General features: G+C 58.1%; 1 pseudogene; it reads right to left on the bottom strand.

Moving 5' to 3' along the window:
- LOC133749273 (lysosomal alpha-mannosidase-like) overlaps nt 1–12,083 on the bottom strand; it is a 156,299-nt pseudogene extending 144,216 nt beyond the window's left edge.
- Nucleotides 12,084–12,436: the final 353 nt, after the last annotated feature.

The raw sequence follows: 12,436 nt of genomic DNA, 5'->3' as shown, positions 1-12,436 counted from the left end.
TGCAAAACCAGGGACTAGACTGGCGTGGACCTCCCGTCATAAGCAACAGAAAGAGGCTGAGCACAGGCCTGGGGCAGGTTCCAGCCACGGCCTAGGCCACGGAGGGAACCCAGCAGAGAGGCAGAAAAGAAAGCCAGGAACTGCACTCACTCCCGTGTCTCAGTCAAACCCCTCCAGCCTGTCCCCAGCCTGTGAGAAGACACAAGCTGGCTATGACAAGCCAGGAGCTCACACTCGGCTCATGATCCATGTCCCATCCCCGGGGGGCATCTGGCCAGGCCCTCAGGCTCTTCCTGAGCCAATAGCAAAGAGCAGAGAGGGCTCTGGATGCAGCCAAGAAAGCCTGGGAAAGGGTCCTGGGGAGTCCAAGCCACCCAACAGCCCTCAGAAAGGGGGCTTCAATGCCTTGAATAGGCAGGCGTCCAGTCCAGGGCCTCAGATGCAGACCCCTGTGTGAGGTTCCAGCCTGCAGAGAAGCAGGGTGTGGAAACCCAGTGAGGAGGTGAGCGGTGAGCAGACGGCAATGCTCCATATGTTCCTGAAGGCAAAGGACCCCCAACCGTGCGCAGTGACAAGGCCACGGCCAACAGAGGAGGGAACTTTGGGAGGCTCAGGGCTCACACGCGCAAGCGGAATCTGAGGCCAGGAAAAGGGTGGTGCCGACGGCTGAAGATCTCAGAGCCCAGGCTTTCCCTATTTGATGAGAGCTTTTCTAAAAATCCCTCTGTCTTGGGGCTGGCGCTGTGGCATAGCAGGTAAAGCCTCCTCCTGCAGTGCCCACATCCCATATGGGCGCCAGTTCCAGTCCTGGCTGCTCCACTTCCAATCCAGCTCTCTGCTATGGCCTGGGAAAACAGTAGAAGATGGCCCAAGTTCTTGGGCCCCTGCACCCAAGTGTTCCAACCCCAGCTGAGGCACCTGAGGCTGCAGGCCCCTGGGCATATCTGGGGACTGGGGTCTTGGAAGAGGCCAGCATGGTGAACGGGGGGGCCTCCCTGCACCTCGGCTGCACCGCACCGAAGCCTGGCTTTCCTCCCGGAGTTTGGACTTGTGCGTTCCCACCTCTTGGGAGAAGCCCTGGACACCACAGCTCCCACAAGGGTCCCTGGTTGACATTTCAATTGTGGGGGTCACAGCTTGGGATGGGGGGGGCCTGTGACCCTTTGGGAGGGGAGGGGAGGCCTCTGGAAGCTGGGGCCTGTTGTCCTCCAGTCAACCCGTACACTTCCCTCCCTGCCCATCCTGCTTGGCACCTCCCACTGTGATACACCTTATCCAGGAGTCCTCCTCAGCACTGCCCTCAGGTGGTTTTACCAGGTGCTTCTGACGGACTGGCCCTGGACCCAGTTCCTTCCCACATGCCGTGGATTTATTAGTGTGGTTTCTGGGACATGGGGAACCCACACCATTTCTATCTGAGACATCCCAGCATCGCAGGTGCAGGCAGGGAAAGTGCCTCATGAGACTGACCTGCAGCAGATGACCTCGGGGCACAGGGTCTCCCGGAGGTGAAAGCCCAGAGCAGAGGCACTGCCACCAACCAGTGCCCCCCCCCATCTGTGGACAAATGACACAGACATGCGTGAAGCTTCTGTGAACACCAGGTGAGAAAGAGGCAGAGGAGGTGCCCTCAACACAGGCTGCCAAAACCCCTGATGATTTATTTTCCAGGCTGGGTCCAGCCCTTGTCAAGGGACAAGGGGACTGCACCCGGTTCACTGCTGCGCCCAAGGGAGCCCAGGGATCCAAGCACACAAACTCTGCCCAGACCAACCACCCCCTCTTAACATCTTGGTGGGGGGGGGGGTGACCGAGCGCCAAGTGACGTGACAGCGCTTGCAGAGGCATGAGGCAGAACCCCCAGCTCCAGGCCTCTTCTCTCTCTCTCTGGTGAGTGGTGTCCCCAGCCAGGCGAGCCCACAGCCACCCACGGTGCCCTCTGGCTCAGCGCTCCGCCTTTGGGTCACGCCGTGGGGTGAGGTCTCCCAAAGTTCCCAGGGGCCCCAAGACTGAAAACCACACCTGCTGACCCACTTTATAGCCTGGGGCCTGCACACTGCCCTGGCCTGAGACAGTCCTCTCTCTGTCGCCCCTGCCTGAGCACAGGCACCTGCTGGGGTGAGGTGAGGGGAGTCACTGCTGTGAAATTCCTGTTGGGAGACTTGGAAGACTGTGGCATATGTGTGTGTGTACACTACAGGTTCACCTCATCTATCAGAAATCTGATTGGCTCCTCCATCAAATGACACAGGCAGTGTTTCTCAGCTTGTCTGTCCCAAAGGTAGAACGCATCTGCACCAACAGTCCCCCATCAGGCTTCCCTCACAGGCTCACAACGCTCACCTGCACGTCACCTGCAGGATTTGTGTGGACAAATCTATCCTCTTCTACAAAGACATGCACACCAGAGAGCAGCATGTGCAAGGTGATCTCATGCAGAGGGACACACACACACACACACACCAGCGGGGTGCTACTCGGGGTCAAGGTGAGGGTGTGGCCATGGCCAGCACAACCAGCTGGCCCCACAGCCAGCATTCCCTCCTCCAGGAGGTGGTGCCGGGATGACATAGGGATGGAGTTAGAGAGAAAATCCCAGAGACAGCTCAGGGAAGCACTCAGGCCTGAAGGTTTTAACCTGGGGCAAAGGGGCACCTGAGATCAGCTCAAGTCCTCTGAGGAGTGGGTGTGTGTGGGAACACGTGAATTGGACCCCTCCCAGAACCTGCCGCAGGTGTGCAGGGCTGCGTGTCCTTGGCTCAGCCGCAGCCGTGGGTTCAGGCAGTAGCAAGACCTGCAGATGCCCCAGCTTTAGGGGGTGGGGGTGGGGCTTAAAAGCAGGCATGAATGTGCCCTTGTGGGTCTGGGGTCTCTGTTCAGAATGACATCTCTGTGAATCATTTACAATGGTCATCGATTTTTTTAAGATTTATTTATTTATTTGAAAGTCAGAGTTACACAGAGGAGAGGCAGTGAGAGAGTGGTCTTCCATCCACTGGTTCACTCCCAAAATGGCCACAGCAGCCAGCGCTGAGCCAATCCAAAGCCAGGAGTCAGGAGCTTCTTCCAGGTCTCCCATGCGGGTGCAGGAGCCCAAGGACTTGGGCCATCTTCTACTGCCTTCCCAGGCCAAAACAGAGAGCGGGATCAGAAGTGGAGCAGCCACGACTTGAGCCATCACCCATATGGGATGCCAGCACTGCAGGCCAGGGTGTTAACCTGCTGTGCCACAGCACTGGCCCTGGTCATCGATTTAAAAAAAAAAAAAGGCAGAGTTACAGAGATGCAGAGACAGAGGCAGAGGCAGAGAGAGAGAGAATCTTCTATCCACTGCTTCATTCCCCAGACAGCCACAATGGCCAGAGCTGAGCCAGGTGGAAGCCAGGTAGAAACCAGGAGCCAGGAGCTTTTCCCAGGTCTCCCACCCGGGTGCAGGGGCCCAGGGACTTGGACCATCTGCTGCTTCCTCAGGTGCATTAGTAAGGAGCTGGATCAGAAGTGGAGCAGCCACGTCATGAACCAGCACCCCTATGGCACCCGTAGTAGCTGGTTGTACCCACTATGCCACTATGTCATCCCCACCCACTACTTTTAAACAGAAATTTTGCCATCATTGCAATGTTTGTTTTTTTCATATAAGCTTTAACATTATGATTTTAGCATTTAATATTAGATAATGCTGCATTAAACTTGACATCATTTAATTCTATCCCAAGTTCATGTTCAGAAATGTGACCAATGAGGCCAATGCTGTGTAGTGGCCAAGCCTCTGTCTGCAGGGCTGGCATCCCATATGGGCACCAGTTCACGTCCCAGCTGCTCCATTTCCCATCCAGCTCCTGAGGATGGCCTGGGAAAGCAGCAGAAGATGACCCGTGTGGGAGACCTGGATGGAGCTCCTGGCTCCTGGCTTCAGCCTAGCCCAGCCCTGGGTATTGTGGCCACCTGGGGAGTGAACCAGAGGATGGACGATCCCTCTGTCTCTCCCTCCCTCTCTGTAACTCTTTCAAATAAACAAATAAATCTTTAAATGAATAAATAAATTTTAAATAAACCCGAGCAGAAGGCAGAGAGTAAACTGACAGCAGCGGCCCACCCCAGGGCCACAGTGGAGTCCCCTGTCCTCTGCATGTCATTGTGACCACTGCACAAACACCTATTCTGCACTGCTGCTGAGGGACTGTGCCCCACCTGGGGGGGGGGGAGCCTTCAGATGGCAGCGTGGAACAGAACCAGGGCAGGGAGCCAAGACCCTGGCTGCTGGGGGCAGTGCTGCACAGGCAGAGACCCACAGGGGGCGCCACATGGCCTGGCCAAGAGGCCCCTGTGGGAACACACGTGGAAACACCCTCAGAGCTCCCGTGGGGAGACACAGCCAAATCCTACTGGGCCACATGGGGAACTCGGGCCATCCAGGAGACCCCAGAAGGATTGCTCCTTAGTCCTAAAACCAAGGCTGCTCACTCACCCCAACAAGGCTCAACAGCAGGTGTCATGGTCACTCGGCTTCCAGAACTCTCATTCTCTGCTGATGCGACCGTCATGAATGTGATAGGATGATGGATCCCAGACCAGCCCTGTTCAACAGAAACACAGTACAGCCACACACAAAGTACTTTGTCTTTCAAAGATTTTATTTATTTGAAAGGCAGAGTAACAGGGAGAGAAACAGACACACACAATCTTCCATCCATTGGTTCACTCTCCAAATGTAGCCAGCAGATTCTTTCGGGTCTCCCAGGTGGGTGCAGGGGCCCAAGCACTTGAGCCATCTGCTGCTGCTTTCCCAGGCCAGGAAGAGGAGCAGCCAGGACAAGAACCGGTGCCCACATGGGATGCTGACGCTGCTGGTGGAGGCTTTACCCACTGTGCCACAACACCAGCCCCAGAGATTCCTCTGAATGCACACAGCCAATTGCAACATCATTCACTGAATCTGATACACTGGAAACAACTTCTGTTCTACAGTGTAACCCACAGTGTTGATAAGATGTGCGTATGTTTCCTTTTTCAAATTAGTCTGCCCAGAGTGTGGTGCACACATGTCACAGCTAAGCTCAGACTGGCCCATGTGGAGAGGGAAGGAGGAAGGGGGGAGGGGGGAGAGAGAGAGTGAGTGAGCACCCAGGAAAGACCAACAGCACCCAGCCACCTGTGATGTCACATCAGAGACGTCTCAAGCTCGGCCAAGTCCCAGAGAAAGGGAGAAGAGAGGTGGTAATGGGAAAATGCTATTGGAGGAAATCCAGGTCTTGCAAACCTGATGAAAACTATAAACCAAGAAATCCGAGAAGCGGCACACACACCCCTCCCAAGACGAGCCACAAGTCACCCACAAGATCAGTTAAAATATGGAAACAGAAGGGAAGACGCTGTCGGGGCTAGTGGCCCTGGCCCGACATGAGATGCAGCAGGCTGAGGCTGTCCCTTATCTAATCCTGTTTCCTGTGCTTTTGTTCTGTAGGCACAAGATTTTTCATCCCACATTCCTGCAGGCAGGATGTGACTTCTGATGAAGGTTTATGATGTTCTTTGCTCTATCTGCAGAGCTTGTACCCTGATCTTTGCTACCTTGTAAACTTGTTTCGTGCCTGTGCTATGCATGATTGCACACAATGAATGTTATCTGTATGGGGCCTGGGGTATATATCCTTGTGTTTCTTGGTGCTCGCTGCTGGAGGCTGAACAGTTTCCCCAGGGAGACAGCCTCCAGTCCCTCATCGCCGGGCCCCCTACTTTGGCCTGGAACGCGATGAGGCAATAAACGTGGTGATGAATTGACTGAGTGCTGCGTCTCCCTGTGGTTTGTCAGGTGGCCTCCGACAAGACGCCTTCATGGCGGCTATGAAACCTCATCCAGTATCTTCTGTCACAGCAGAATTAAACCATGCCAGCTGTACCTCAATCAGCTGTGATTCCCTATATAATCAAATCCTCCAGAAATATGCTGTGAGCCATTTCCCGGGACAGTAAAGCCATAAAGTTCCTTCTGGGGCGAAGGTGGCACTAACACCCACACTCCTCTCTGGATGTGCATGTCTCGAGATCGTCCGGCAAACTACAGATTTTGAGCACATGATAGAGTTGACAACTTGTTCCCAGGCCTGAATGCTCAACCCACACAACCTACTGCTCCTGTGCTGAGCCCACTTTGGACCCTGAAGCCCCGAGCCTGGATCTGCCCAGGGTCCTCAGGTTCTATACTGGATCCCGGCCCACATTCCCATGCCTCATACACCACTCCCGGCTGCCAGCCCCAGGCAGGAGCCCACCCCTCCCACGCTAGGTGCCCACCGGTGTCTGGGGCCCACTTCAGCCTGAGCGTGGAGGCGCTGGCCCAGAGATGGTTGGCAGCCAGCGCGGTCTCTGGCAGGCAGGTAATGGTGAAGCTGGAGAACAGGTCTGCGGGAACAGTGGATAGGATCCAATCAGTGGGGGCCAACATGGCTCCCCCCACCACTTCGTCTCTTGCTCGCATCCATTTCCGGTCTGTCTCGCACCTCTGCTCTCCTCAGCTGTAAATCCAAGGTCACAGGGGAACTCAAGTTGTGGCCCAAGTCCTCCCTGCTGGCAAACTGGTGCTCCAAGTGCAGCAGCAGCGTCTCTGGGCTCCAGCGGGCCAGGGTGAGCAGGTGCACAGAGGGCGGGAGCTCCCGTCACAGCCCTGAGAACTGCGGGGAGACGGAGGTGGGGCTGAGTTGGAGAGGGGCGGGGCTTGGTGGAGGAGGGGCGGGGCACAGCTGAAAAGAATGGGAAGAATCATGGAGAGCTGAGCCGAGGAGAGGAATGGGATGATCCAAATTGGGCAGTACAGGTGCAAGCCCGGAAGTGAGCAGGCCAGAGGCCGGAACCACAGGGCTGAAGGGGTGGGGCCAGATGAGGAAAACAAGGGGAGAGCTGGACGGGCAGTGGGAACTTGGTGAAGAGAGATGGGGCCGGACCAAGACAAGCAGGAGGTGAAGGGGCAGGAGCTCAAGCTGTACCTAGCTTTTAAGGTCCAGTGGGGTGGCACACAACCAACCTCCTCATCTCACTGGCCCTCACCTGTGTGCACACGGCAGCTCTAGGAATGTACCGGGCCCCATCCCCCGGCACCAGCACCACCTGTGGGGCCAGGGCCTCCTTCACCAGCAGCCGGTACCCGCAGCCACCGTACCCACCGCGTCCAGCAGCACGAGGTGGCGCCCCTGCACCCACGACCCCAACTTCCTCTCCAGCAGCGGCTCCCTCAGGCCACGTCTGTCATCTTCCAGCAGCCTTCGGTGCACCTGGGGGAGAGTGGCCAGCAGAGGGTGGGGGTCCAGCAGTATCCTTGTCCAAAGTCCCGAGGGAAATGGTGGGAGGACTCTACGGTGGCTGGAGCTCCCCTACCCCACTCACCATGAGCTCCAGGGAGCCGTCCTGCAGGCTGCTGCCCCCCTGGCAGCGGTCCATCAGCACCGGCAGCTGCTTCTTCCCATCCTGGGTGGGGGTTGGGGCAGGGGTGAGTGTGAAGGCGGGGTGGGGAGCCAGCCCCAGCCCCAGGCACACAAGAGATGGCGCCAATGAGGGGCGCTTCATATGCACACCATCTGCTAGAGCCCCCATCCCTGGGCCCCCACACATCACCCGGGCCCCAAGGGCGCCCTGCATCCCCGTCACCTCCTGTTCAGAGTCTCCCGGCAATTACTGTCTGTGCAGAAGTAGCCCTTGGTGTCCAGCCACGTGTCGAAGCAACTGATCACTTCCTTTCCCCACTTGTCACTGTACCCAATGGGATAGCAAGCTCGTGAGCCTCATTTAAACTCACTCTCAGCAGTGATGTTGGGGGCAATGGCTAAGACGCCAGTTGGGACGCCACCACCCGTATCACAGTGCTGGGCCTGAGTCCCAGCTGTGCTCCTGCTTCCTGCCTCTGTTGATGCAGACCCCGAGAGACAGGCAGGGACAGTGACAGCCCTGCCAACCACATAGGGACCAGGTTGAATTCCTAGCCCCCAGCTTGCACCTGGCCTAGCTCTAGGTCTTTGAGACATCTGGGGAGTGAACCAGCAGATGGAGAAATCTGTCTACAGGTCTCTCTCAGGGAACCAGTGGAATGGAGAGCTCTTTCTATCTGTCACTCTCTCTGTCTCTCTACTTTTGGAATTATATAAATAATTTTTTTTGACAGACAGAGTTAGAGAGAGAGACAGAAAGAAAGGTCCTCCTTCTGCTGATTCACATCCCCAAATGGCCACTATGGCTGGCGCGCTGTGCCGATCCAAAGCCAGGAGCCAGGTGCTTCTCCTGGTCTCCCATGTGGGTGCAGGGCCCAAGCATTTGGACCATCTTCCACTGCCTTCCCGGGCCACAGCAGAAAGCTCGTCTGGAAGAGGAGCAACCAGGACAGAATCTGGTGCCCCAACTGGATCTTGAACCTGGGGTGCCAGCGCCACAGGCAGAGGATTAGCCTAGTGAGCCACGGTGCTGGCCATATAAATAATTTTTTAAAGATTTTTATTTTTTATTTATTGGCAGAGTGTCAGAGAGAAAGATATGTTTTATCCACCAGTCCATTTCCCAAATGAGCATAATGGCCAGGCGTAGGCCAGGCTGAGGCTAGGAGCCCAGAACTCCTTCTGGGTCTCACATGGATGCAGGTGGTCAAATACTTGAGCCATAGTCTGTGGTTCTCCTAGGAATGCTAGAGGAAATCTGGTTTGGAGGCAGAACAGCCGGGACTTGAACCCACCCACCAACGTAGATGTCGGTATCACAAGGAGCATCTGAACCCCCTGTCCCACACACTGGGCCCCTCTCCTTCTTTCTTCCTTTCATATTTGAAAATATAAATCAACCCCACTCTGCACTGTGCCCCAGTCCCAGCCCAGGCACTCACCCCACAGGGATGGGCCCCACCGTCCACTCCAGCTCCAGGTGGCGCTGTCCGCGGTACAGGCGAACCACCTGGGAACACCAGGCTGAGAAGTTCTGGTGCACCTCCTGCACCAAGGGCGTCTGAGGACACACAGGGCAGAGGGCGGGGGTCAGCCCAGCCTTGGGCAGAGGGGAGGCGTGCAAATGCCCCCTGCTGTGAACCCTCCAGAAGCCTCCATCAGGGTCCACCCCAAAACTGCACAGGAATCACAGCCATTACCAGGACCTGCCTGGATGTGAAGTCCACACTTCCCCCTCAGTCCCTGCCCAGAAGTCTTGAGTGAGGCCCATGTGCTGGCTGCCCGCACAACCTCCCCTCCCCTCCCTCCTCAGAGCTGAGTTCTAGCCTTGTACGTAGCCCCCTGCAAAAACTACATTGTCCCAACTTCCCTGAGGCTGTCATGGCTGGGGGACCACAGTCTGTCTCAGGGAAAGACATCAGGGCGGGGTGAGCAGCGGTCCCTCCCCCTTTCCCTCTCCCACTGGTTCAAATGCAGATGGAATGGCTGGAGCCTGGGAGCCACGGTGGACCATGAGGAGCTAGCTGTAGTGGAAGACAGTGAGAGTCTCTCCGGTTCTGGACACCCGGTTACCTGGTCAGCGGCCACATCCAGGAAGTGATCAACCAACACATCAGCATCGTCTTCAGGGCTGAAAGGGTCGCCCACCATGGAGCTGTCACGATCACACACCAGGTCCCAGCACAGTGCTTTGGAGGGTCGTAAACAGTGGGGAGCAAACCTGCGGGCCACACGAGACTCAGGGACCCCACCCTCCTGACCTGCCCTAGGGTCCAAACTGGCCACACCTCCCCTAAGGCACGGAATTTGCAAGGCTCAGTGCAAACGGAAAATTCTAGGTCCTGGTTCAGAATGGACTAAGAATTTGAAGACGCTGATAGCAGTGCACTCAGTCAAGCCCAGGGCCCATGTGAGCCTGGGGCGCCGGGGGACGGCTTAGGTCACCCCCCAGCCTCACCAATGAAGAGGTCGGCAGTCGGGGGCTGCAGGCTGGCGCTGGCCTGCCACACCAGCTCTATCTCCTGCTTCTCCTGCAGCTCTTTGTTTTGGTAATCCATGCACCCCAAGAAGATGCCATAAAAGCCCATCTGGGGCGGGGTAGGAGGGAGCACTGAGAATGAGTGTCCAGTCCACAACCATCAAGCTTCCCTTGGCTTAGGAGAGGTGGGCAGAGCACAGCTAGACAGTGGAGCTCAAACTAAGTTTATTTCCAAGCTTGAGGAAGGATCAGAAGACCATGTGACAGCAGGGAGGAGGCGGGACCAAAGTCAGAATCCACTGCTACCTCCCCTACAACAACACGGCCTTCCACAGTCTGAGGATGGAAGGGGTCAGAACTCAGGGAATGGAGCACCCCAGGTCTCCACCTGTCACTCAGCTTGGGGTGGAGCCAGGATCCTAGCAAGTGGGGTGGGGTCGGAAAACTGAGAAGGACAGTGGGGAAGACAGGGGACCATTGTGGGTTGGTACCTGACAGGACTGACAGCCAGCCCAAGGTGTTGGGAGTCACTGAGACAAGACTTGGTCCGAGGGAGATGGTAGGGAAAAGGCGGGGGGCTTGAGTGCCTGAGGGAGGAGTCAGAGCGAGTGAAGCAGTGGATCCAAGATGGGTCCAGACAGCACCTGTGCAAAGAGCGAAGCCTGTTCCCGAGAGTGCCCAAAGGGGTCGATGTGCCAGGCCACACGGGGGCGCCCATCATCGCCGAACGTGTCCTGCAGGAAGCGCAGCCCCAGCGTCATCTGGTCCACGATGGCACCATAGTGGGTGGCCGCCTCGTCGTTCATCACCCAGCCACCCCAGGCAAACTCCAGGCGCCCTGTGCATGAATGGCAAGGTCAGGGTCAAGGGCTGGGAGCCGGGCTAGGGAGAGTGGTGCTGGGATGAGAGGAGAAAAGTGTTCACTCCCTGTCTCAGAAGCCAGGGTTACAGGAGGAAGCTGAGCTGGGCTTCCATTTCCCCATCCTTGGGGCAGGCTCACCCTGGCGCACCAGCTCCCGCACAGCTTGCTGGGTTGCGTTCGTCTGCTGGTGCCACCAACGAGAGAAGGCCATCTCCACGTAGACGAACCTGCGGCTGGGCTCTGCCCGCAGGGCAGAAATGACGGAGTCCAGGATGTTCTTCACGGCCCCGTGGTGGAGCTCATTCTGAGCTGTGGACACAGGGTCGGGCACTCAGGGACCAGGAGAGCCAGGAGGACCCTCCTCCACACAGGAGCCCATGCTAGGCATTGCCCCCACCCTGCTGTCCAGGGCTCAGAAGGGGTTAGAGACCCACAATGGGTGTCTGGGGCCACACCCACCGAGTACTTACCCCCATAGTAGTACTGGTCCACTGTCTTGATCCAGCCCATGTCATCATGTGTGTGGGCCAGCAGGTGAATGTTCAGCATGTCTGGCTGAACCATGGGGCATGTCTACACAGGGACCCCAACACACACACACACACACGTCAGTACCCCCAGGGCAAAGAGGTGGAGTAGGGGAAGGGCCCAGCTCAGTGCACAGCATGATGGACACTGGGGTGCGGTGGGGGAGGAGGGGCCCGACCTGAGCCTGACTGTGTGCAGAGGAGGCCAGGCCCTCCCAGGCAGGACACACCCCGCACAGCCCCCCAGCGCGGCTCTCCCTCTCGCCCTGGGAAAATCATCAGCGCCCTGGCTGAGGTGCGTTCAGCCCCGCACATAGCTGTCCTGCGGGCGTCCTGGGGCACACAGAGGGCAGTGACCTGGGCACAGTAAGTGGAGGAGCCAGGGTGGACTTCAGGGAGGCGGCGTCCACAGCCCCGGTTCTCTCTGAGCGCCCCTACCGCCCCCACACCGCCCTCACGGGGCTCGCACAGCTCAGGCCAGCGGCCCGGGACCGGGGAGGCGGGGACCCCCTCCATGCAGCCCGCACGCATTCGGATCCCGTGTGGGACCCGCCGCCCCTCCAGGCACCCCCAGATCGGACCCGTCCACACCCGCGGACCCTCCCCAGGGATTCCCCTGGCCGGATCCTGCTCCCGCCTGCAGGCTCGCTCACCTCGTATCCCGCGGGGCGAGTGCCGGGCGCCGCCACCAACACCACAAAGAGGAAGGGCAGAGGCGGGGGCGGTCCCCGCACGGCGCGCCCCGCGTGCCCCCAGCCGCCGGCGCGGACCCCCGAAGCGGGACCGAGGGCGGTCATGGCTCCGCTGTCCCCGCCGCCGCCGCCTCAGGAGGGTTCCCGGGTCCGGCGGAGGCGGGGCGAAGGCTCCGCCCCCAGAACGCGGCCTGGCCAATCGGCGCCGGAGGGGCGGGGCCAAGGCTAGCACTGGCGCCGCCCAGGACTGAGGCTGCCCAGAGTCCTCAGGTCCCTGAACCCAGCCAGGCGCGGGACAGGTGCTGCCCTCGGGGCTCTGGGCTGGCCACAGGCGCCTTTAGCCTCTCAGCAACTCCTAGACGACTTAGAAAGACTATCCCCGTGAGAGTAGAAGCCTCGCTTTTCCTGAGGGTGAGGGGTGTTCCTACGGGGTGGAGGATATGCGTGGATCCTATGCC

Source organism: Lepus europaeus, chromosome 20 (assembly GCF_033115175.1).
Source record: "Lepus europaeus isolate LE1 chromosome 20, mLepTim1.pri, whole genome shotgun sequence".
NCBI lineage: Eukaryota > Metazoa > Chordata > Mammalia > Lagomorpha > Leporidae > Lepus > Lepus europaeus.
Note: the sequence above shows the minus strand (reverse complement) of the source record. Positions and strands in the feature narration are given on the sequence as shown.